Source organism: Pristiophorus japonicus, chromosome 22, assembly GCF_044704955.1.
Source record: "Pristiophorus japonicus isolate sPriJap1 chromosome 22, sPriJap1.hap1, whole genome shotgun sequence".
NCBI lineage: Eukaryota > Metazoa > Chordata > Chondrichthyes > Pristiophoridae > Pristiophorus > Pristiophorus japonicus.
In genome coordinates this window covers 65,603,590-65,630,617 of record NC_091998.1, presented here as the reverse complement: position 1 = coordinate 65,630,617, position 27,028 = coordinate 65,603,590, and the positions used below count along the sequence as shown (strand labels likewise).

At 47.5% G+C, this 27,028-nt stretch overlaps 1 protein-coding gene across 3 annotated transcripts in view; it reads left to right on the top strand.

The window, feature by feature from the left end:
• Positions 1-27,028, top strand: part of grk5l (G protein-coupled receptor kinase 5 like) — a 275,766-nt gene that overhangs the window by 139,352 nt on the left and 109,386 nt on the right. The gene's annotated exons all lie outside the window — the stretch shown is intronic.

The window sequence follows — 27,028 nt, the reverse complement described above, 5'->3', positions numbered from 1 at the left end:
GAAAGACGGCACCTCAAACAGTGCAGCACTCCCTCAGCACTGCATCAGAGTGTCGGCCTAGATTTTTGTGCTCAAGTCCCTGGAGTGGGACTTGAACCCACAACCTTCTGACTCAGAGGCAAGTGTGCTATCCACTGAACCACGACTGACGTACATGCTCTACCTCACTACCACCTCTCTCGATCCCTCCACTGCCTCTGTATTGTTAGTTGTGGAGCAGCCAATATTTCCTCCAGTTAAACATTGGAAAGAATGAAGGCATTGTCACAAACTCCGTTCCCTACCTACTGAGTCCATCCGGCTTTCTAGCCACTGCCTCAGGCTGAACCAGACAGTTCGCAACCTCGACCTCCTATTTGACCCTGAGCTGAGCTTCCGGCCCCATATCATGTCCATCACAAAGACTGCCAGCATCAACCTCCATAATATTGTCCGTCAACAAGGCAGACCACTCTTTCTAAAGATGCTTGCCTCTGTTCACTTGCTGCTGAAACCCTCATCCAAGCTTATCTAACGTCCAGACCCAACTATTCCAATGCTCTCCTCCCATCTTCCACCTTCCATAAACAGAAACTCTGCTGCCTGTATCGGAGCTCGCACCAAGGCCCATTCCCTGATCACCTGCCGTGCTTGCTGACTGTGATTGGCTCCCGGTCTACCAGCGCCTCGATTTAAAACTTCTCATCCTCGTGTTCAAATTCCCCTTCTTATCTCCGTATCCTCCTCCAGCTCTACCACCATCCGAGAGCTGTGCATTTCTCTTAACTCTGACCTCTTGCGCTTCCCCCGTGTTAACATAGAAACATAGAAAATAGGTGCAGGAGCAAGCCATTCGGCCCTTCGAGCCTGCACCACCTTTCAATAAGGTCATGGCTGATCATTCGCCTCAGTATTGGGAAGACCAAACGTAGATTGGGTGACCGTTTTGCAGAACACTTCTGTTCAGTCCGTAAACGTGACTGTGGGCTTCCAGTTCCCTGTCACTTTAATTCCCGCTCCACTCCCACTCTGACCTCTCCGTCCTCGGCCTCCTACACTGTTCCAATGAAGCTCAACGTAAGCTCGAGGAACAGCACCTCATCTTTCGATTCGGCACTTTACAGCCTTCTGGACTCAACAATTTCAGAGTGTAACCTCTGCCCATCTTTGTTCCCTTTCCTCCTTTTTTCTTAAAACCAGCCCCCACCCCCACCCCCGATCTTTTTGTATTTTCTCTCTCGGTGTCCCATGCCAGCTGGTCATTTTTTGGCCACTCACACCCTCTCTCGACTCATCTTTTTCTAACTTGTGCCATTACCATCTCAATTCGGCCCATCATGCCTCATCTCTCAAATCTCTCCTGTCTTCCACCCTATCACAGATCTTCCCTTCTGTTCTTTCCTCCCCTCCCCCATTCAGTGCTCCTTAAGAATGTGTGCATTTCAAACTTTTGCCAGTTCTGACGAAGGGTCATCGACCTGAAACATTAACTCTGTTTCTCTCCACAAATGCTGCCTGACCCGCTGAGATTTCCAGCATTTTCTGTTTTTAGCCCATATCCTTCGCCCTGGTTTCAGGGGCCTTCAGCCATCTAGGCCCTGGCTCTGGAATTGCCTGCCTAAACCTTTTGCCCCTCTCTCCTTTTAGAGACTCCTTAAAACTTACCTCCAATAGAATCATAGAAATTTACAGCACGGAAGGAGGCCATTTCGGCCCATCGTGTCCGTGCCAGCCAACAAGAGGCTGTCCAGCCTAATCCCACTTTCCAGCTCTAGGTCCGTAGCCCTGTAGGTTACGGCACTTTAAGTGCACATCCAAGTACTTTTTAAATGTGGTGAGGGTTTCTGCCTCTACCACCCTTTCAGGCAGTGAGTTCCAGACCCCCACCACCCTCTGGGTGAAGAAATATTCACTCAAATCCCCTCTAAACCTTCTACCAATTATTTTAAATTTATGCCCGCTGATTGTTGACCCCTCTGCCAAGGGAAATAGGCCCTTTCTATCCACTATATCTAGGCCTCTCATAATTTTATACACCTCAATGAGGTCTCCCCTCAGCCTCCTCTGCTCCAATGAAAACAGATCCAGTCTATCTAATCTGTCCTCATAGCTAAGATTCTCCAGTCTCGGCAACATCCTCGTAAATCTCCTCTGTACCCTATCCTGTGCAATCACGTTTTTCCTGTAACGTGGTGACCAGACCTGCACGCAGTACTCCAGCTGTGGCCTAATCAGTGTTTCATACAGTTCAAGCACAACCCACCTGCTCTTGTGTTCTATGCCTCGACTAATAAAGGCAAGTATTCTGTATATCTTCTTAACCACCTTATCTACCTGGCCTGCTACTTTCAGGACCTTATGTGGCTTGGTGTCAAATTGTGTCTGATAATGCGTAAATACTACATTAAAGAGGTTGTATAAATGAAAGTTGTTGTGGGACTTCATACTATAAAGGGTAAAGAGTTTGCAGCGAGAACACATTGCCCTTTATAATATGAAGCCCTGCCAAAGGGGAAATATTTTACTGGCCCTTTTTTTACTTCATTTCCATATTTTTCATGGAAAGGAAAGAGGGGGAGTTGAGGGGCTGTCGAACTCATTTTCAAATTGCTCTGTGAACAAACCCCGGTTAAAGCTGCCAGCAGTGTGAAGTTCTCCAGTCAGTAGCTGCCAGCAACACATTCTTCAGTCACATAATTTATTTCCTGCCTGTGGAACAGTGCAGCTGTGGGGCGTTCTCGCCTTAGACTGACGCAGAGCATGATGCTGATCGCAAGTGCTGATAACTCAGTGCAGTGAACTCTATCGAATCTGCCAGTCATCCTTTCATTGCATTTTCCATTTGCTCGACATTTCGAGACGTGTGTGTGGGTTATCTGTGTCGATCTGTGTGGCTGTGTATGCCTCTGTGTGTATGTATGTGTTTGATATGTGTGTGTGTGTAAGTGCTAGTGTATGTGTTTGAAGGTGTGTCTCCATGTGTGTGTCTGTGTATGCTGTGTACGGCAGCGAAGAGTGACGTCACCAAGATCCAGGTCGGTGATTGGAGCGTGGGCAGGTACAGCAGGAGCGACGAGGTCGGGGCGAAGGAGCGGCGAGAGATTGTAGGGGTATGTGATCGGGGCCCAGGAGAGGCGTGAGTTCGGGGCCCAGAAGAGGCGAGGGCCCAGGGGCAGCACGGACCAGCCCACACTGCGATATGTGTGCGCACTAGGTCCATGCAGCAGAGCAGGTCTCCAGTTGTCTTGGTTAACCCTTGCCACTGGACCAAGACCTAGCTCTGTCAAGCCCGTGTGGTGGCTGGTGTGCAACGGTCACCCCACGCTAAAAAAATCCACGCACAGACATCTTCCACCCTTCAATATTTAGTTTGGGATCTGGAATATTAGGTCCTTCATTGAAACACCTGTGAACCTTTTGACTTGGAAGCAAGTCATCCTCGACTCGAGGGACTGACTATGATGATGATGTCTGTGTATGCATGTCTATCTCTGCCGATCACATCACCCCAGAGGCCTGTGCCCTTTCCAATAGTCGCCGAGGAGCATCAGCTTGTCGCCCGTTGTTGGAGATGAGGGTGGAGGAGGCAGGGTAGAGGGGTTTAAGAAGATGGTTTATAGAGAAGAGAAGCAGGGGGTTATCTTTGCATTCCAGGATGATCCTGGAGAAGTGAGCAGTTTTGGCAGCCGGGAGCAGGACCCGATAGTGCTTAGGTGGCCCAGCCAGATCTGGTGATGAATGGCTCAACCAGTTGTCCGTCATAAACATTCAAGCCTGCGTCCCTTGGAGTTAAGGGAGTGGAGATGGTGAGTGACCAGGGAGAGAGAGAGTAAGGATTTTAATGGAGAGTGTGTTAGACTGGAATCGAATCAAGGGATTCAGGGGGGTTTATATAAAGAATAATGGTTACCTGGGATAGAGTTGAAGTCTAGAATCTATTCAGGGATTCGGGGATTTTATATATAGAATAATGGATACCTGGGAGTGAGTTACAGGCTGGAATCTAATCTTGGGGCTCAGAACATTTATTGATATATATTATAAACAGATACCGGGAGAGTTTATATATGTAGATCTCTCTGAATGGTACACTTTTTAATCATAGTAGTTGCAGTGATCCATATTCCAAACCTGCAGCAAAATAGGAAGATAAATATTTTGAGGTAATGGTTGTCATCCCTTTCTGCACCCTCCATTAGATGTTGGATTGAACTCTGTATCAACAACAACCTGTATTTATATAGCGCCTTTAACGTAGTGAAACGTCCCAAGGCGCTTCACAGGAGTAGTATGAAATAAAAAATTTGAGCCGCATAAGTCGAATTTAGCACAGGTGGCCAAAAGCTTGGTCAAGCTTATTTTCTATGTTTCTACTCGGGGGATCAAGGGGTATGGCGAGAAAGCAGGAATGGGGTACTGAAGTTGCATGTTCAGCCATGAACTCATTGAATGGCGGTGCAGGCTAGAAGGGCCGAATGGCCTACTCCTGCACCTATTTTCTATGTTTTTTTCTATGTCAAAGAGGTAGGCTTTATGGAGCGTCTTGAAGGAGGAAAGAGAGGTAGAGAGGCGGAGAGGTTTAGGGAGGGAGTTCCAGAGCTTGTGGCCTATGGAAAAGAAGGCACGGCCACCAATGGTTGAGCGATTATAATCGGATTTTCAGGAGGGCAGAATTAGAGGAGCGCAGACGTCTCGGGGGTGTTGTGTGGGCGGAGGAGATTACAGAGATAGGGAGGGGTGGGGCCATGGCGGGATTTGAAAACAAGGATGAGAATTTTGAAATCGAGGCGTTGCTTAGCTGGTGGACAATGTAGGTCAGCGAGCACAGGGGGTGATGGGTGAGCGACAGCTGAGTTTGGGATCACCTCTAGTTTACGTGGGGTAGAATGTGGGAGGCCAGCCAGAGTGCGTTGGGAGAAGTCAAGTGTAGAGGTAACAAAGGCACGGATGAGGGCTTCAGCAGCGGATGAACTGAGGCAAGGGCGGAGACGGGCGATGTTCTGGAGGCGGAAATAGGCGGCCTTAGTTATGCTGCGGATATGTGGCCGAGAGCTCATTTCAGGGTCAAGTATGACACCAAGGTTGTGAACAGTCTGTATCTGGAATAGGTTTCCTGTAATTAGAAGTAGCCGAGTGTAACTGGAATACTGCTGAGAGTCGCGGGTTTATGGTTCCCAGTGTGAAGATCCTGCAAACCCTGCTGCACAGATCCTCCATCGAGATGTCACAGCGAGCTATATAAATCCCAGTTGTGTCTGGCTGTCCCACTGACATCGCCGATGTGGAGTAGGCCCTGCAGTGTTGTGACCAGCCGATGCATAAATGTCCAGCTGTTTCACCGTGCGCTCCCGGTGAGGCAGCGCACAAATGCAGCATCGTGGCTCCACAAAAGGTTCGTCGGACCGCTTCCATTCCTACATCTAGCCTGCTTGCGCGGTTTCAAGAGCTCTTAATTGTGACCCACTTAAACTGCACATTTGCAGAGCTGTCAACTGAAAAGGAAATGGCAGTCACCGGGGACTAATCTTGGACTAAGCCTCAGTCATGAGGGTAAGGATGACGACAGAGTTTCTTTCATGTGTGTCCAGTAACCTCTTGGGGGTTTCCTCCGCGCACACACATTGCCTCAGTAACGCACACACAACACAGCCTTGCATTCTTTCCATACTGTCAGCCCTGCAGCACTCCAGGGAGAATCTCCAGCGCCAGAGTCTTTCTGACGAGACGTTTTCGACCCGTGCATCACTATTGCCGACCATTCAGAAAATCGCTGCCACTGACCAGCTTCCACAGAGCATCGCGCGCACGATATTGAACAATTAGTCCGACACGGGACCTGGTGTGAGACTGGCTCTGCCACACCTGCTCCCATATAAAAAGAAAGACAGACTTGCATTTCTGTAGCGCCTTCCACGACCCCAGGATGTCCCAAAGCGCTTCACAGGCAATGAAGTACAGTTTGAAGTGCAGTCACTGTTGTAATGTTGAAAATACAGCTAATTTGCGCACAGCAAGCTCCCACAAACAGCAATGTAACAATCAGCAGATCATCTCTTTGTTACGTTGATTGAGGGATAAATATTGGCCATTACATAGGGGATAACTCCCCTGCTCTTCTTCGGAATAGTGCCGTGGGATCTTTTACGCCCGTTGGGAGAGCAGACAGGGCCTCGGTTTAACGTCTCATCCGAAAGACGGTATCTCCGACAGTGCGGCACTCCCTCCGCACTGCACTGGAGTGTCAGCCTAAGATTTTTGCACTCTGTGATATATTCACAGAGCACAGCACACACAGCTTCCTAACATGGCAGGCAGCTCTCTTGGAAGTCTCCGAAAATCTGCCTGGGCTGTTTATTATTAACCCTGCATTTGCAGTACACAATACGTCCACATCCACAGTGTGGCGCTACAAACATTACAAGCTTACAGACATTACACACTCAAGTCCCTGGAGTGGGACTTGAACCCACAACCTTCTTACTCGGTGGCGGGAGTGCTGCCCACTGATCCACGGCCGACACCATGAGGGGGTGCCCTGCTGTTGTCGGGAGCGTGTGCGAGGATTTGTTGGTCGGTGTAAATGGGGAGCTGCAGCAAACCCGTTCTCGGCGGACTGGTGCTGTTGGAACACCGTTGTTACGGCGACGATGGCCATTAAAGGCGCGAGCAGACGAGGATCTCTACGGGCTGGCAGCACATCATGTTCCGGGCTGCTGCCCATTGCCAGTTATGAATATGGAAATTGGCTGCGGTTGGCATGGCGAATTCTAATTGCTTTGCAAGAGTTACTTTATTTTGTCATTTTCCTGGCTATTTCGTAGCTTTCCAAGAATTGCTTTAAAATGGCTGATACTATTTTGGTATTACTGCGGTGGCAAAATGCCTTAAGGCATAAATAAAATGATTAACGTCAGTTGAGTAAATCCATCAAGCATTTTGCCTTTGAAGATTGATTAGTGTCAGGGAATAGGTTACAGCCCAGCTCCAATTTATATTATTATTGTAAAAGTCGTGGCCTGTAAAGTGACATGACCTGGACTCCGTGGTGGGAGGGCGTGGGACGATAGAGTTGCTGCCCTTAACCTCAGAGTATGGTGCGAAGGAGGGAGTGGAAAATGAGTTTGAGCGCCTGTTCCTCGGTGCTCCAGCTGGGTGGGGGTTGAGTGGGGGTCCGCGAGAGGGGGGTGTTGAATCTGCCATCGCCCCGTGAAGGGCAAAATAGCCAGCTGCTCGAGGGGACCCCACCATTCAGTTCCAGTAACAATATTTTTTATGGAGCGTTGAGGTTTATTTGAATTAAGGATTGTTCAGCAGCTATTTTGGAATTCGCAGAAATAAACTTAAATGAGCTTTGTCCTGGTCATTTGTTGATGAAATTTTCTCAGCCTGTCTTGTTAAATTGAGCGACAACAACAACTTATATTTATATAGCACCCCTAACATAGTAAAATGTCCCGGGAGTATTATAAGACAAAATTTAACAGCGAGCCACATAAGGAGAAATTAGGGCAGGTGACCAAAAGCTTGGTCAAAGAGGCAGGTTTTAAGGAGGAAAGAGAGTTAGAGAGATGGAGAGGTTTAGGGAGGGAGTTCCAGAGCTTGGGGCCCAGGCAACAGAAGCCACAGCCACCGATGCTGCAGCGATTATAATCAGGAATGCTCAGGGGGGCAGAATTAGAGGAGTGCAGACATCTCGGGGTGGGCGAGGGGAGCGGGGGTTGGGGGGTTATGGGGCTGGAGGAGGTTACAGAGATAGGGAGGGGCGAGGCCACGGAGAGATTTGAATACAAGGATGAGAATTTTTAAATCGAGGCGTTGCTGAACCGGGAGTCAATGTAGGTCAGCGAGCACAGGGGTGATGGGTGAGCGGGACTTGGTGCGAGTTAGGACACGGATCAGCGAGCACAGGGGTGATGGATGAGCGGGACTTGGTGCGAGTTAGGACACGGGCAGCGAGCACAGGGGGTGATGGGTGAGTGGGACTTGGTGCGAGTTTTGGATGTCCTCAAGTTTACATAGAGTAGAACGTGGGAGGCCGGCCAGGAGTGCGTTACTCCATCTGACCTGAGAAGAATAGGTCGACCCAGAGAGAGTCCGTAGATAATCGGCAACAAACCACAGCTCGTGGAACCTGTGTTGGAACAGGTTTAGGTCGCAGTTTAAGCTGTTATCTTCTACCATTGTAAGGAGGGATAGTTAAGTAGGTATCTACTGTAATTCTGTAGTATGTTGCTCTTAACCATTTATTGCATAATCTAGCCGAAGCCACAATCAGTTAAAAAGTGTTTAGCTATCATCTTCTAAACATCGAGGAAGATCACATGGAGGCATGTGCCATAATCAGTAAAAAGAACAAAGAAAGACTTGCATTTATATAGCGCCTTTCACGACCACTGGCCGTCCCAAAGCGCTTTACAGCCAATGAAGTGTAGTCACTGTTGTAATGTGGGAAACGGGGCAGTCAATTTGCGCACAGCAAGCTCCCACAAACAGCCATGTGACAATGACCAGATGAGCAGCTTTTCAGTATTACAGTAATGAGGGTTTTCTGTTCGATCCCAAGGCACCCTGCAAATAACCACGATATGGGGCAGGTAAAGGGCTCTTGGGTCATGGGGAGTGAGGGCTCACTGACCGGAATGGTCCAACAAACTGGAGTACAGATAGATAACTAGCGTAAGGATCTGTAAGTGTAATACCCTAAACTAACGCCTCCACATTGTAGGACACCGAGGTTAGTCGGGTGGGCCTGGTCGATTTTAAAAACCTGACTTTCGGTATCCTGTCTGCATTTTGGAAATTTCTAAGCAACCGTTCAACAATGTTACTCTCTAATCCAACAGAGGGGAACGGTTGCATCGTTATTCTGTTCCTGGACTAGTAATCCCAAGGCCTAGCCCAATAATCCTGGAGACCCGTGTTCAAATCCCACCACGGCAGCTGGGGAATTTAAATTCAGTTAATTAAATAAATGTGGAATTAAAAAAACTAGTATTGGTAATTGTGACCATGAAACTACCGGATTGTCGGGAAAAACTCAGCTGGTTCACGAATGTCCTTTAGGGAAGGAAATCTGCTGCCCTTACCCGGTCTGGCCTCTATGTGACTCCAGACTCACAGCAATGTGGTTGACTCTAAACTGCCCCCTGAAATGGCCCAGCGAGACACTGCGTTGTACCAAACCGCTGTGACAAAGTCAGCACTGTGGGAGCACCTTCACCACACGGACTGCAGCGGTTCAAGAAGGCGGCTCACCACCACCTTCTCAAGGGGCAATTAGGGATGGGCAATAAATGCCGGCCTTACCAGAGACGCCCACATCCCATGAACACTTTTTTTTTAAGAACAGTTTTAACACCCTGGATAAGAGAAACACACTTAGCAAGTCAACAATTATACCACATCATTTTGTTTTTACCTCTGTTCAGAATGAGACTGCAGCAGAATGGTACTACCACCTTCACCATTCCCGACAGGGTTGAGTTTACCTTTAAGTTGATTTATAAGCCACTTGGTTGTATTTCTCACAGCTCCATAGCCCCTGGGCGTGAGCAGCAGTGGCCCCAGCAATGTTTTTTTCCATGCAGTAACCTTGTGAGGGCAAGCATGCATTGGCTCCAAAACTATTGGCCATTTCTTCCCCCCCCCACCCCCCTAGAGATTGGCTCTGCTGCAGAATCTCCCAGGCGACCTTCTCTCCCAGGCATGGCTCAAGCAGTATCTTAGATCAGCAAAGTTCGTTATACTTTTTTTTCCTTATATAACATGCAGACATTTCTGAAGGAGCAGCACAGCTGGGTGTTAAAGTGCCTCTTGCAGAGGTTTGATTTTCTACTTGAAAGAAAGAAAGACTTGCATTTATATAGCGCCTTTCGCGACCACCGGACGTCTCAAAGCGCTTTACAGCCAATTAAGTACATTCGGAGTGTAGTCGCTGTTGTAATGTGGGAAACGCGGCAGCCAGTTTGTGCACAGCAAGCTCCCACAAACAGCAATGTGATAATGACCAGATAATCTGTTTTTGTTATGTTGATTGAGGGAGAAATATTGGCCCCGGGACCCCGGGGGTAACTCCCCCTGCTCTTCTTTGAAATAGTGCAATGGGCTCTTTTACCACCTGAGAGGGCAGACGGGGCCTCGGTTTAACGTCTCATCCAAAAGACGGCACCTCCGACAGTGCAGCACTCCCTCAGCACTGCACTGGGGTGTCAGCCTGGATTTACGTGCCCAAGTTACTGGAGTGGGACTTGAGAGGAAACAGAGATTGCAAAATAGAGAGACCACTCAGAGAGTGGTGAACCTGTGGAATTCTCTACCACAGAAAGTTGTTGAGGCCAATTCACTAAATATATTCAAAAAGGAGTTAGATGAAGTCCTTACTACTCGGGGGATCAAGGGGTACGGTGAGAAAGCAGGAATGGGGTACTGAAGTTGCATGTTCAGCCATGAACTCATTGAATGGCGGTGCAGGCTCGAAGGGCCGAATGGCCTACTCCTGCACCTATTTTCTATGTTTCTATGTTTTCTAAAAGAAAAAAGAAGGGAGTGAGAGAGAGAGAAGGTGGCAATTTTAAGAATTTTAAGAACTTGGCTTAAAATCACTTGTGAAACAGGAATGCAGAGGGAGAGTCACCTCTCAGTGGCTGGGGGTCCAATGGCTTCCAGCAAGGCTTGCAAGGGGGCGATTTGGCCACCCTGTTAAACTACTTTTCAGGCTCATCTGCCGCTTGATCTCACCAGCAGGCTGAGGGAGTGCCGCACTGTCGGAGGTGCCGTCTTTGGGATGAGACGTGAATCCGAGATCTGCTCTCTCAGGTGGATGCAAAAGATCCTGCGGCCCTCCACCGAAGAAGGTCAAGGGGGTTGCTCACCGGTGTGGGAAGGAGTGCGGCAGTACGTGGGGGAGGGAACCAGCGAATGGGGGAAACGGGGAGGGCACCAATGGGGGAATTGGGGCAGGTAATCAGTATATGGCCCGTGCTCGCTCCCACGTGGAGTGGTTCAGGCGAATAGCGTTAATGCATTTAAGGGGAAACTAAGTAAGTGCATGAAGGAGGAAGGAATGGAATGATAGTGTGACACGAAGCAGCAGGAGGCTTGTGTGGAGCATAAACACCGACAGCTCGGTTGGGCCAAATGGCCTGTTTCTATGCTGTAAAGTTTACAGACTCTTGTTGGCCATTCGGCCCATCGTGTCCGTGCCGGCCAACAAGAGGCTCCCAGCCTAATCCCACTCTCCACCTCTAGGTCCGTAGCCCTGTGGGTTACGGCACTTCAGGTGCACATCCAAGTATCTTTTTAAATGTGGTGAGGGTTTCTGCCTCTACCACCCTTTCAGGCCGTGAGTTCCAGACCCCCACCACCCTCTGGGTGAAGAAATTTCAAATCCCCTCTAAAATTCGATGTCATTTCTTGACTCAAGGGGACCGGTAGGTAATATGGGTAAAATTTAGGACCCTCACAGACACATGTAAGGAAGATGTGTGTGAATATAAAGGAGCAAATAATGACAGATGTAGAAAAAATAAATCACATACATAATGCATGACTCAGACTTGTTAAGAGGAGTTTTATTTCACCACTTGGTGCTGGAAAATCCATCACCGTGTGTTTCGTTACATAATTGCTGACCACGGACGCTGAGAAGCAATTTAATGAAGATCTTTATTAGCCATGCTGACTGCCCCTCTGCTCTCGCTCTGAACACTCGGTGTTCTGGGTGTTGCAGTAAACGCGGGTTACTGTCCTGCAGCCAATCAGCGAATGGGAAAGCACCCAGCCAGAGTGCAGTCCGTCTTATCACAGAGAGACACTTAACAGCTGAGAGCTTTGCGACGAGGGTGGGGTGTGTAGATTTACAAGGCTTTGCTGCAGTGTTTCAAGCTCCTTGCATCCATTTTTATGCAGCGTAACATGATGAATAACCGCTCCCCTAGTGGTGTAAGCAAAGTGCCTGTGGGAATTCTGTCTGTGTATAATGTACATACTGTGCCCTCCAAACAAACTGCTACTCCGACCACCGGCCCTTTTTAAACCTCTTAAGTTGAGACCAACAGAAACATCTTTCTTTTTCTTTCTGTCATCTGCTCCCTCTCTGTTGCTGTTGATTTATCTCTCTCACTCCCTGCTGTCTCTTTCTCTCTCTCTGGCTTTTTCCGGGCTTTTTTTGTCTCTATTTTTCTCCGTCTCTTTTTATCTCTTGCCTACTTCTTTCTCTCTCAATCTGCTGTCTCTTTCTCTCTCTCTTTCTCTCTGTCTTGCTGCATCTTTCTCCATGTCTTTGTTACTTCTACACTTGACTATTCCAATGCACCCCTGGCTGGCCTCTCACGTTCTACCCTGCGTAAACTTAAGGTCATCCAAAACTCGGCTGCCTGTGTCCTAACTCGCACCAAGTCCCGCTCACCCATCACCCCCTGTGCTCGCTGACCTACATTGGCTTCCGGTTAAGCAACGCCTCAATTTCAAAATTTTCATCCTTGATAACAAATCCCTCCATGGCCTCGCCCCTCCCTATCTCTGTAATCTCCTTCAGCCTCACAACCCCACAAGATTTCTGCGCTCCTCAAATTCTGCCCTCTTGAACATCCCTGATTATAATCACTCAACCATCGGTGGCCGTGCCTTCTGTTGCCTGGGCCCCAAGCTCTGGAACTCCCTTCCTAAACCTCGCTACCTCTCTTTCCTCCTTTAAGATGCTCCTTAAAACCTAACTCTTTGACCAAGCTTTTGTTCATCTGCTGTAATTTCTTCTTCTGTGGCTCGGTGTCAAATATATCTGTTTTGTCGTATAACATTCCCTGTGAAGCGCCTTGGGATGTTTTACTACGTTAAAGGTGCTATATAAATACAAGTTGTTATTTCTATTTCTCTCTCTGCCCCTATTTCTCGCTCTCTATTTCCCGATTTCCCTCTCTATCCCTATTTCTCTCTCTCTCTCTTGTTCCCGCGTATATCAGTTTAATGCATGGCACTTTTCACAGTCTGCACCAGTCACCATGTTGGGATTTGTTTCTCAGAACCATTATCCCACCTGATGCTTACTCAGGGAGTGAACATCCTCACACGTTCTCTTGCAGGTGAACACGCGATGTTTGCTCCCAGAGTGTGGCATGTTTTACAGTGGCACTGTCCCAGTAATGCATTGGGCAAAGCCCGTTTAAAAAAAACACACGGAATTTTAACTAGTTAATAGGATGTAAATCTCATCCAATGTGCATCAGAAACCTAGGGCCTGTTTGCACAATGTATTCTACTCCTAATGCCCTAATGTAGGGATTATGGGGCATGCAGCATCTCTGGGGAGTACACCGGAGAAATTGTCCAGTGGTGGACTTTATTTATTAATTATTTTATTTATTTATTGTATTTTTATAATGGGCTTCTCAGACGAAGCTTTAAAACTCAGTGGGACTTTGTTATATAATTCGTTAATTCACTTCAAGATGCACTAATGAGAACAGAGATACACAGAGGGGATGGTGTACTGAGCCTCACCTCCAATCTCTCGACACTAAGTTGAATATGTGTATTCAGATAATGAAACAGTCCGTGCCCACATACAGCAAGACCTGGACAACATTCAGGCTTGGGCTGATAAGTGGCAAGTAACATTCGCGCCACACAAGTGCCAGGCAATGACCATCTCCAAAAAAAGAGAGTCTAACCACCGCCCTTTGACATTCATCGGCATTACCATCGCCGAATCCCCCACCATCAACATCCTGGGGGTCACCATTGACCAGAAACTTAACCGGACCAGTCACATAAATACTGTGGCTACAAGAGCAGGTCAGAGGCTGGGTATCTGCGGTGAGTGTCTCACCTCCTGACTCCCCAAAGCCTTTCCACCATCTACAAGGCACAAGTCAGGAGTGTGATGGAACACTCTCCACTTGCCTGGATGAGTGCAGCTCCAACAACACTCGAGAAGCTCGACACCATCCAGGACAAAGCAGCCACTTGATTGGCTCCCCATCCACCACCTTCAACACTCACTCCCTCCACCACCGGCGCACCGTGGCTGCAGTGTGCACCATCTACAAGATGCACTGCAGCAACTCGCCAAGGCTTCTTCGGCAGCACCTCCCAAACCCGCGACCTCTACCACCGAGAAGGACAAGGGCAGCAGGCGCATGGGAACACCACCACCTCCACGTTCCCCTCCCAGTCACACACCACCCTGACTTGGAAATATATCGGCCGTTCCTTCATCGTCGCTGGGTCACAATCCTGGAACTCCCTCCCTAACAGCACTGTGGGAGCACCTTCACCACACGGACTGCAGCGGTTGAAGAAGGCGGCTCACCACCACCTTCTCAAGGGGCAATTAGGGATGGGCAATAAATACCGGCCTTGCCAGCGACGCCCACACCCCAGGAATGAATTTTTAAAAATGATAAGTTGTACATATATTATACAATGCTTGTGAATTAAAATATTAACCCTGTCTGCTGGTTGGGGAACATGGGCAACTGGGGGATCAGGAAGGGAGCATGCAACCAGTGACGTTTGAGAGCCGCTGCTCTCATGAAACCTGTCTCAGAATAGATCCTCAGAATATGTAAAGGCAGTTTTACTGCAACACAGAAAAACCACACACCATCTGGTCGTTTTCACATTTGCAATGTGTGGATCTGTGCCCTGACACATTAATCTACAGAACCGCAGTGACTACACTTTGTAGCAAGTGATTGATTGTCTGTGAAAAGCTTTGGGACATCCTGTGCAAGGTTCTTCACAAATGCAAGCTTTGATTAGTACGGCCGCCTTTCCTCGGGTTCCCCTCATTGATGGAGCAGTCAAGAGTTGCAAAGCAATATTCCTCAGCAGTTGCTTGTTACATTAATCTGAGTGTTGTGGTGTAATAATGCATTAATTAAAGTGCAGACTGAAAAAGTGTCGCGGGATTTTCCGCCAATTTTTTAGCCTCTACTTGACTGCACATGCACCTCCCTGTTCTCCCAGCGGTGTCCTGATTTCACACTTAAGCTTTGCAGGATCCTTTGACGCATTCAGTGTTTTGCCCTCCAACCCTTCTTCCGTGCTCCCTTAGCGTGACCGTACGCACTGCACGGTTCCTGCAGATTCCTGCACGGAATCCCTTCCGTCTAATTGGTGACAATTAACTCTCCCAAAGAGGCAAGGTGTTCCCTGTCGGGGGAGCTGAGTTCTCTGAACACAGGAGGGCTTCCTTTCGATGACATAACACACCTCAAGCAGGTGCACGCCAAGTGCCCGCAGCTCTGTGGGGCGGCGCGAAACAGGCGTCACTGTATTTGTCACCCGCTTTACCCAGGCCCGGATTGTGGGCTGGATGGGCCTGGGGCAAACTGACTCAAATGGGCCGATAGTTCTGTTTGTTCATGTTCATTACATCATGTATATAATTCTGATTCTGAGTATGGAAACATAGGCCGGTACATTCAACAATGAAAGCATATATTCTGTATCAAGTAGGTATATATTCTGATTCTGGTAACATTGCAATACTGGATTCCTGTACATATATACAAATTTCTCTCAATAACATGTGAAATAAAACAGACTAGTACATATTCTGTCCTGTATATCGGTACATTGGTGTATGTAGGTACTTCTGTACATCGGTACATTAGTGTATATAGGGACTTCTGTATATCGGTACATTAGTGTATATAGGGACTTCTGTATATCGGTACATCAGTGTATATAGGGACTTCTGGATATCGGTACATTAGTGTATATAGATACTTCTGTATATCGGTACATTAATGTATATAGGGACTTCTGCATATCGGTACATCAGTGTATATAGGGACTTCAGTATATCGGTATATCAGTGTATATAGGGACTTCTGTATATCGGTACATCAGTGTATATAGGGACTTCTGTATATCGGTACATTAGTGTATATAGGGACTTCTGTATATCGGTACATCAGTGTATATAGGGACTTCTGTATATAGGTACATCAGTATATATAGGGACTTCTGTATATCGGTACATTAGTGTATATAGATACTTCTGTATATCGGTACATCAATGTATATAGGGACTTCTGTATATCGGTACATCAATGTATATAGGGACTTCTGTATATCGGTACATCAGTGTATATAGGGACTTCTGTATATCGGTACATCAGTGAAGATAGGGACTTCTGTATATCGGTACATCAGTGTATATAGGGACTTCTGTATATCGGTACATCATTGTATATAGGGACTTCTGTATATCGGTACATCAGTGTATATAGGGACTTCTGTATATAGGTACATCAGTGTATATAGATACTTCTGTATATCGGTACATTAGTGTATATAGGGACTTCTGTATATCGGTACATTAGTGTATATAGATACTTCTGTATATCGGTACATCAATGTATATAGGGACTTCTGTATATCGGTACATCAGTGTATATAGGGACTTCTGTATATAGGTACATCAGTGTATATAGGGACTTCTGTATATCGGTACATTAGTGTATATAGATACTTCTGTATATCGGTACATCAATGTATATAGGGACTTCTGTATATCGGTACATCAGTGTATATAGGGACTTCTGTATATAGGTACATCAGTGTATATAGGGACTTCTGTATATCGGTACATTAGTGTATATAGATACTTCTGTATATCGGTACATCAATGTATATAGGGACTTCTGTATATCAGTACATCAATGTATATAGGGACTTCTGTATATCGGTACATCAGTGTATATAGGGACTTCTGTATATCGGTACATCAGTGTGTATAGGGACTTCTGTATATCGGTACATCAGTGTATATAGGGACTTCTGTATATCGGTACATCAGTGTATATAGGGACTTCTGTATATCGGTACATTAGTGTATATAGATACTTCTGTATATCGGTACATCAATGTATATAGGGACTTCTGTATATCGGTAGAAACAAGTGAATCTATTCCTCGGTCTTGTTTCTCCTCCCTTATTGTCTATTCTATTCTGCCTATTTGGGAGGCTTATCTTTTTTCCTACATTTATTTGATGGGCCTATGTTCTTTGGTGGGCCTGAGGCTGCAGCCCCATCCGCCCCACGGTTAATCCGCCCCGCAGTTATACACCCCGCCCGATAGTTCTATTGAAGTCAATGGAATCGGCTATCAGGAGAGTATTACGGGTAGTATTGTATCGACCGCCTGTTATATTGTGTCAGCTGTGGCTCAGTGGGTAACACTCTCGCCTCTGAGTCAGAAGGTTGTGGGTTCAAGTCCCACCCCAGAGACTTGAGCACATAAATCCAGGCTGACACTCCCGGTGCAGTGCTGAGGGAGTGCTACACTGTTGGAGGTTCCGACGTTCAGATGAGACGTTAAACCGAGGCCCTGTCTGCTCTCTCAGCTGGACGTAAAAGATCCCTTTGCACTATTTCAAAGAAGAGCAGGGGAGTTATCCCCGGTGTCCTGGGGCCAATATTTATCCCTCAATCAACATAACAAAAACAGATTATCTGGTCATTATCACATTGCTATGTGTGGGAACTTGCTGTGCGCAAATTGGCTGCCGCATTTCCCACATTACAACAGTGACTACACTCCAAAAGTACTTCATTGGCTGTAACGCATTGGGACGTCGTGTGGTCGTGAGCCGCGGCTGACTCTGACAGCTTTGCAGTCGGAAGCCATTCCCAATGAAATTGTTGCACCAGGGGACCTGGTGCATCTCGCTTTGGGACTTAATCTGGGCAACAGTGTGGGAAGGAGAATGGGGAGGCAATTAAAGCAGAGTAATTAAACAGTGTGGTTGTGGTCCCATGTTCCCCAGCGAAGCCAAAAACACAGCGACAAATTGGGTGGACCAATTGTGTGCGTTTTGCCTTTGTACTGTTTGGCAGTGGGGAACGTTGCGTATGTGTGAGGTGGTGCCAGTGGTTCCCGCAGCCTGTCACAGTTTTGGGTTTGACCCAAGTCAGATGCCAATTTCCACTTGGTCGTTCAGCTGGGGTTTTGGGACATGGGGAGAGCAGGGTCTGTACACTTTCGGCTGCTGAGTAAAGCCTTCCGGTCTGCAGCATGAATAGATGGTCTGTTAAACCAACACTTTGATGTGGAATATCAGAGGGGTGTTGGGGGATGTTGGTCTGTCGTACTGGGAAAGGTATTCCGAACCCTGCCTCTACTTGGTGCGCTGTGCTTCTGTGAGCTGCTTGTGTTATACGCAATCCTTTTGATCAACCATTTCAGCAATCCTGCGTGCCTTGCATGTGCCATAACTTGTAATCAAAAGATAAAATGCAAATAAAAGGTCAGTCAGCAAAGAAAGAAAGACTTGCATTTATATATCACCTATCACAACCACCGGACGTCTCAAAGTGCTTTACAGCCAATGAAGTACTTTTGGAGTGTAGTCACTGTTGTAATGTGGGAAACGCAGCAGCCAATTTGCGCACAGCAAGCTCCCACAAACAGCAATGTGATAATGACCAGATAATCTGTTTTTGTTATGTTGATTGGGAGATAAATATTGGCCCCAGGACACCGGGGATAACTCCCCTGCTCTTTTTTGAAATAGTGCCATAGGATCTTTTCCATCCACCTGAGAGAGCAGACGGGTCCTCGGTTTAAGGTCCCATCCGAAAGACAGCACCTCCGACAGTGCGGCACTCCACTGGAGTGTCAACCCTAATTTTTTATACTTAAGTCACCCTGGAGTGGGTCTTGAACCCACAACCTTCTGACTTGGAGGTGAGTGTGCTGCCCACTGAGCCGCAGCTGACAAATACAAGAAAGCAGATCCACATTTTGGGTTTGTAACCCCTCAGCAATCTGTTTATGTTGGTGCAGTCATAGCATTCTCAGCGACTGATGTTCCTGCAGTCTCGCAGTTCCTGATCCTTAACTTGGGGGCTGCTTCTGAAGGTTGGAGGGAATCCAGCGAGACGTGTATGTGGTCTTTCTACAACTGCTCTCTGGTCCAGCTGAAGATACACGTACTGGCTGAAGGTTGTCCAACATTCTCTTGCTTTGGGTACACTATGCACCTGTGAAAATCATGGACCTTGGCATCCACCCATTTTACTTTGCTCTGACCATGAACGCCATCAAGGTGGACTTGTGAGACTCTTGAGTGCTGGATCCAGCCTGACCATTGAACTCTATGGAATGATAAGGTGTCAGCTGTGGCTCAGTGGGCAGCACGCTCGCTTCTGACTGAGAAGGTTGTGGGTTCAGGACCCACTCCAGAGACTTCAGCACGTAAATCTAGGCTGACACTCCAGTGCAGTGCTGAGGGAGTGCCGCACTGTCGGAGGTGCCGTCTTTCGGGTGAGACGTTAAACCGAGGCCCCGTCTGCTCTCTCAGGTGGATGGAAAAGATCCCGTGGCACTATTTCGAAGAAGAGCAGGGGAGTTATCCCCAATGTCCCGGGGCCAATATTTATCCAGTGTATATAAATGATTTGGATGAAGGAACCAAATGTAATATTTCCAAGTTTGTTGATGACACAAAACTAGGTGGGATTGTGAGTTGTGAGGAGGATGCAAAGACGCTGCAAGGCGATTTAGATAGGCTGAGTGAGAGGGCAAACACATGGCAGATGCAGTATAACATGGATAAATGTGAAGTTATCCACTTTGGTAGGAAAAATATAAGGACAAAGTATTATTTCAATGGTGATGGCTTGGGAAGTGACAGAGGGACCTGGGTGTCCTTGTACACCAGTCATTGAAAGCAAACGTGCTGGTGCAGCAAGCAGTTAGGAAGGCAAATGGTATGTTGGCCTTCATTGCAAGAGGATTTGAGTACAGGAGCAAGGATGTCTTACTACAGTTATACAGGGCCTTGGTGAGACCACACCTGGAGTATTGTGTGAAGTTTTGGTTTCCTTACCTAAGGAAGGATATACTTGCCATAGAGGGAGTGCAGTGAAGGTTCACCAGACTGATTCCTGGGATGGCAAGACTGTCGTATGAGGAGAGATTGGGTCGACTGGGCCTGTATTCACTGGAGTTTAGAAGAATGAGAGGGGATCTCATTGAAACGTATAAAATTCTGACGGGGCTGGATAGACTGGATGCGGGGAGAAATCCAGTCAAAAGAAAATGTGAGGGTTTCCCAGAATGCAAATTGTTTGCCATAGCAACACATGAGACTCAATCACCGATTGTATTCTTTACGGTAAATAACTGGTGAATGATGTGTGATGATTGCAGATTTTAACCCATGCATGTTTTCACATGAAAAGATGAAATTAAAGTGAATTATTGCAGCCCTAAATGGCTTTTTAATAAACCATCAGCTGTGCATATTCTGATGGCATCATATCGTCAGCCTTGCCTTGTTCTCGCCTCTGGATCAGAAGTCCCACTCCAGAGACATGAGCGCATAATCTAGGTTAACACACCAGTGCAGGACTGAGGGAGTGCTGCACTGTCAGAGGTGCCGTCTTTCAGATGAAATATTAAACCAAGGCCCCATCTACCTTTTCAAGTGGACATAAAAGTACTATCAGACAAAGATCATGCGAGGTCTCCCAATATGGCGAATATTTATCCCCCAACCAACATAATTAAAGCAAGTGCCTGACCATTATCTCAGTGCTGTTAATGGGACCCATGTTGTGCCCAAATTGGCGACCATATCTGCTTACATAAGAACAGTGACTACACTTCAAAACTATATCATTAGCTGTACCGTACTTTGGGTCATCCTGAGGTTGTGAAAGGCGCTATATAAATGCAAGTTCTTTCATTTTATCTCCCTTATTCATTAGCATGTCCTGTATTGAATTGGAACATTGGATAATGTGCTGTTTGACGCCTCTTAGGGGCATCACAGTGGGGTTCTCCATGGGTCGGTTCATGGATATATCTTATGTTCATGAATGTGGGTGAACAGGGCCATTTAAAAATCTGCAGATGACACAAGGCTTGGAAATATAGTGAACAGTGAGGAGGAGAGGGATAAACTTCAGGAAGATATAGACAGGCTGGTGGAATGGGCGGACACGTGGCAGATAAGATTTAAGGCAGAAACATAGAAACATAGAAAATAGGTGCAGGAGTAGGCCATTCGGCCCTTTGAGCCTGCACCACTATTCAATAAGATCATGGCTGATCATTCCTTCAGAACCCCTTTCCTGCTTTCTCTCCATACCCCTTGATCCCTTTAGCCATCAGGGCCATATCTAACTCCCTCTTGAATATATCCAATGAACTAGCCTCAACAACTCTCTGCGGTCGGGAATTCCACAGGTTAACAACTCTCTGAGTGAAGAAGTTTCCCCTCAGCTCAGTCCTAAATGGCTTACCCCTTATCCTTAGACTGTGTCCCCTGGTTCTGGACTTCCCCAACATTGGGAACATTCTTCCTGCATCTAACCTGTCCAGTCTCGTCAGAATTTTATATGTTTCTATGGGATCCCCTCTCATCCTTCTAAACTCCAGTGAATAGTGTGAAGCAATACATTTTGGGAGAAAGAATGGGGTAAGGCAATATAAACTAAAGGGTACAATCCTAAAGGGGGTGCACAAACAGAGAGACCTGGGGGGACATGTGCACAAATCGCTGAAGGTTTGGGCCGGTTGAGGAAGTGGTTAAAAAGACTTACGGGATCCTGGGCTTCATGAATAGAGGCATAGATACAAAAGTGTGGAAATGATGAACCTGAATAAAACACTGGCTCGGCCCCAACTGGAGTATTGTCCAATTCTGGGCACCGCACTTTAGGAAGGATGTGAAGGCCTTAGAGAGGGTGCAAAAAAGATTTACGAGAATGGTTCCAGCGATTTGTGCACATGTCCCCCCAGGTCTCTCTGTTTGTGCACCCCCTTTAGGATTGTACCCTTTAGTTTATATTGCCTTACCCCATTCTTTCTCCCAAAATGTATTGCTTCAGTGACGTGGATAGACTGGAGAAGCTGGGGTTGTTCTCCTTGGAGCAAAGAAGGTTGAGAGGAGATTTGATCGAGGTGTTCAAAATCATGAGGGGTCTGGGCAGAGTAGAGAGAGAAAAACTGTTCCCATTGGTGGAAGGGTCGGGAACCAGAGGACACAGATTTAAGGTGATTGGCAGAAACACCAAAGGCGACGCAAGAAAAATCTTTCTTACGCAGCGAGCGGTTAGGATCTGGAATACGCTGCCTGAGAGGGTGGTGGAGGCAGACTCAATCACTGCTTTCAAAAGGGAGTTGGATAAGTATCTGAAGGAAAAATATTTGCAGGGCTACGAGGAAAGGGCGGGGGAGTGGGACTAGCTGAGGGTCAGCACGGGTTCGACGGGCCGAATGGCCGCCTTTCGTGCTGGAACCATTCCATGATCAGTCAAAATGGGCCTAATATAGGCCGAAGTTTACAAGCCGAAGTTCTGAGGCGAGAAATTCCGTTGGCGGATTCCAAAGGCGCTAATGCCGGGCGGTCGCTAAATTTAGCGCCGGAAAACTTTTAGCGACAGGAACAGCAAAACTCGGTTGTTGCACCCTGAGTGTGGAGTGGAGCGCTAAGGGAGGCGTTCCATGCTTCTCTTGGGGCGCTAGGCCGGGTGAGCAACTGAATATCCCGTGCTAACGAACCGGCCTTGTAACGCCCTGAGAGAGGCCTCCCTGCCAAAAAAAATCTGAACAAAAAACATTCCCAACATATTACTCACCTCAAATAAAGTTAAATCGCAAAAAAAATCTATCACTCACACTTACCTCGTGCTGTCATTCCTTCCCGTAGTGCCCTGGGGCAGCTCCGCACGCCAGCTTTCTCTGGCCGGATCACTAGGGGGCGCTACGGGTGCAGCGCAAACCAAACATTGCCTCCGTGGCGATACCGGGGGTGTTGCACACCGGCGCGGCGCTCCCGGGCGTTATTCCTCAACGGCGCTGAGACCGGCACACGGAATTTGCCGAGTGGCGCTAATGCTGATGGTCGCGGCTGCAAACTCTTTTGCGGCAGGAGCGCTATCCAACCAAATTGCTCCCCCCTTGTGTTGCGGCATTTCCGAGAGTTTGTTTTAAAATGGCTGTGGGTGAACCTCGCTCTCTGGAGGTTCTGCTCCGCTGAAATGGTGTGGCTGTGCCCAGGGCCGGAGTAAAAGCCGGATGGGCCTGGGGCAAACTGACCCAAAGGGCCGATAGTTCTGTTTGTTCATGTTTATTACATCACGCATATGATTCTGCTTCTGAGTATGGAAACATAGGCCGGTATAGTCAACAATGAAAGCATATATTCTGTATCAAGTAGGTATATATTCTGGTTCTGGTAACATTGCAATACTGGATTGCTGTACATATATGCACATTTCTCTCAATAACATGTGAAATAAAACAGGCTAGTACATATTCTGTCTGTATATCGGTACATTGGTGTATATAGATATTTTTCCTCTCTTATTGTTTATTCTATTCAGCCTATTTGGGAGGCCTTATATTTATTTTCCTACATTTATTTGGTGGGCCCGGGGCTGCAGCCCATCCGCCCCACGGTTAATCCCCCCACGGTTAATCCCCCCACGGTTAATCCGCCCCACGGTTAATCCCCCCACGGTTAATCCGCCCCACGGTTAATCCGCCCTACGGTTAACCCGCCCCACGGTTAATCCGCCCCACGGTTAACCCGCCCCACGGTTAATCCACCCCACGGTTAATCCGCCCCACGGTTAATCCCCCCACGGTTAATCCGCCCCACGGTTAATCCACCCCACGGTTAATCCCCCCACGGTTAATCCGCCCCACGGTTAATCCGCCCTACGGTTAACCCGCCCCACGGTTAATCCGCCCCACGGTTAACCCGCCCCACGGTTAATCCGCCCCACGGTTAACCCGCCCCACGGTTAATCTGCCCCACGGTTAATCCCCCCATGGTTTATACACCCTGCGGTTAACCCACCCCGTGAGCAACCTTAACCTGCTCCGCAGTTATCCGCCCCGCGGTTAACCCGCCCCTGGCTGAGTCTGGAAACTGGTTGTGAGAAAATTTACTTTAATTAAACGTATAGAGCCATTGTAACTGCATTTGAAAATGAACCCTTTAGTAAGGACACTTCACACAGCAACCAGAAGCATTTCCCTAGTGTTTAGACAGATTTCTTTCAGCAAATAATATTTTGGGATGCATTATCTGAGTAATTGGAGACATGACGTGTGATGAGTGGAGCGTGTTCGGGAGGAACAGGAGACTTTGGCCCTCTGGTTCTCCGGTTAAGCAATGCCTCGATTTCAAATTCTCACCCTTGCTTGCAAATCCCTCCATAGCCCTCGCCCCCTCCCTATCTCTGGAATCTCCTCCAACCCCACAACCCCCCCGAGATGTCTGTGCTCCTGAAATTCTGCCCTCTTGACCATCCCTGATTATAATCGCTCAACCATTGGTGGCCGTGCCTTCTGTTGCCTGGGCCCCAAGCTCTGGAACTCCCTCCCTAAACCTCTCTGCCTCTCTACCTCTCTTTCCTCCTTCAAGACACTCCTTAAAACCTACCTCTTTGACCAAGCATTTGGTCATCTACCGTAATTTCTCCTTATGTGGCTGGGTGTCAGATTTTTTTTTTGTTGTCTTATAACCATCCTGTGAAGCGCCTTGGGACATTTCACTACGTTAAAGGCGCTATATTAATGCAAGTTGTTGTTGTTGGTTCGCGAAGCTCTCCACCGCTGAGGGCTTTCCTCGACTCATGTCTGGGTCTGTTCTAGATTAATTGCCAAGATAAGTCAACACCTGCATTATTGTTGTATCATAAAAACATAGAAACATAGAAAGTAGGTGCAGGAGTCGGCCATTCGGCCCTTCGAGCCTGCACCACCATTCAATATGATCATGGCTGATCATTCACCTCAGTACCCCTTTCCTGCTTTCTCTCCATACCCCTTGATCCCTTTAGCCGTAAGGGCCACATCTAACTCCCTCATGAATACATCCAATGAACTGGCCTCAACAACTCTCTGCGGCAGGAAATTCCACAGGTTAACAACTCTCTGAGTGAAGAAGTTCCTCCTCATCTCAGTCCTAAATGGCCTACCCCTGTGTCCCCTGGTTCTGGACTTCCCCAACATCGGGAACATTCTTCCCGCATCTAACCTTCCAGTCCCGTCAGAATCTTATACTTTTCTATGAGATCCCCTCTCATCCTTCTAAACTCCAGTGAATAAAGGCCCAGTCGATCCAGTCTCTCCTCATATGTCAGTCCAGCCATCCCTGGATTATCATGTGTAGGATTATTTTACTCTCTCGTTCAGAGTACAAAAAGCTAAGAATGAAGCGAGACTCATTATTTTCTAACTTTAAAGGTCGAGAAACTCGTCTCCGGTGGTATTGGATCAGCCGCCCATTATACCCAGAGCCTGATATTCACTTCCATTGACGGCAGTGGAGAGTGAATGTCGGACGTGTGTGTAACGGGTGGCCAATCCGATGCCAGCTGTGTTGCGCCAATTTCTTGGCCCAAGAATTTAATTTGACGCACACCGCAACAGTTTTTACTAGAAACTTAAAAAAAAAATCATTTCACAGGATGTGGGCATTGCCGCAAAGCCAGGATTTATTGCACGTCCTCGAGGTGAGGTGAGCCACCGCCTTGAATCTAACGGAGTGTCTCTCTGGGCCATTTCAGAGGGCAGTTCAGAGTCAACCACATGCTGTGGGTCTGTTGACGTCTGTAGGCCAGACTGGGTAAGGGAGGCAGAATTCCTTCCCCAAAAAGGTCTTTAGTGAACCAGTTGAGTTTTTATGACATTCCGATAGTTTCATGACACTCTTCCATTCCTGGCTTATTTAACTGAATTTAAATTCCCCAGCTGCCATGGGATTTGAACTCAGATCTTTTATATGGTTTTCTCTCAACTTATCTGCCTGATCATCCTACCTCATACGGGTTGATTTAAACACCAAAGGGTCGAAATTCTGTTTGCAACGGCACCCATTAGCACCGGAGAGAGGCGGCTAACGGGCGACTAACAACTTACCGTCGGCGGGGAGCTGGTTCCTGGCCTCCGGAGAAATTTCGTTTGGCGGTGCGGGCGGCGCCAAGAGGTACCGTTGCACGCTTGGACGCCGCCCACGTGGTGACGTCATCGAGCGTGCAACGCCCCACTGCCACCGCATCTGTGAAATTAGGTGGCTACAGTGGCCTTACCGGCAGGCGTTTACGCCGACTGGAAAAGCTGTCGGTACATCGGGGATCCCAGAGTGGTCTCGTCCAGAGATCACGGTAAATTGTTAACTTTAATTTCCTTCAGCATTTATGTATTAATGGCACCAGTGGGGAAGTGTGGGTCAGAGAAGTGTTCAGAAACTTTTTTTTAAAGTTTTTTCAACTCGGGTCAGGAAATTCGGTCGGCCTGCTGAGCTACCGGTCCCTTGGCGCCCAAGGGTGAGTGTGCAACGTCACTTTTAGTACTGCGCTCTCGGCTTTGGACGGCAAAACTGAATTTTGCAGTTTGAGGCGGAGATACTGCCTAACGGTAAAATCACTGTTGAGGCAGTGTCACTGTCTCCAAAACGGCAATACGAATTTTGACCCCCAAATATATTTTATCAGTTTACAGGCTTTACTTCCTCATCTCTGCAGCTGTCAGCATTGATTCTTATCATCAGCTACTCGAGTTTTATAGCTTATAAAGGCTCCATTTCATTTTACTGATACCTCACCAAACATCGTTCACCTCTGTAATGTATTTGCTTCATGGTTTCTTTGCTTAAGAATTCACAGCAACACATTGCTATTAAGAACTAGTTAGTTTATTAACAAAGGTTTAACAATCACACTACACATTACCAGTTCATCCACCAGACTCACAACCACCTGCCCCATCGTGGATCCCCCGAACCCAACTGGCTGGGGTTTTATTGAGTCTTGTGAACATCACGTGACTGGCTAAGCCACTCCCACTCAACAGCTCTACAACTATTTTAATAGAACTTAAAGCCAAGTGCCCCCTTTTGGTAAGGGCACTGGAACCCACAAATTTATGAATAAAACTTTAAATGGAACTCAGATCAAATTTAAATTTGGTTGCCGGGGGTGATGATGCACTCCAGTCCCTCCGGTGCCCACCTCTCACGGAAGGCCGCGAGTGTACCCGTGGACACCGCGTGCTCCATCTCCAGGGACACCCT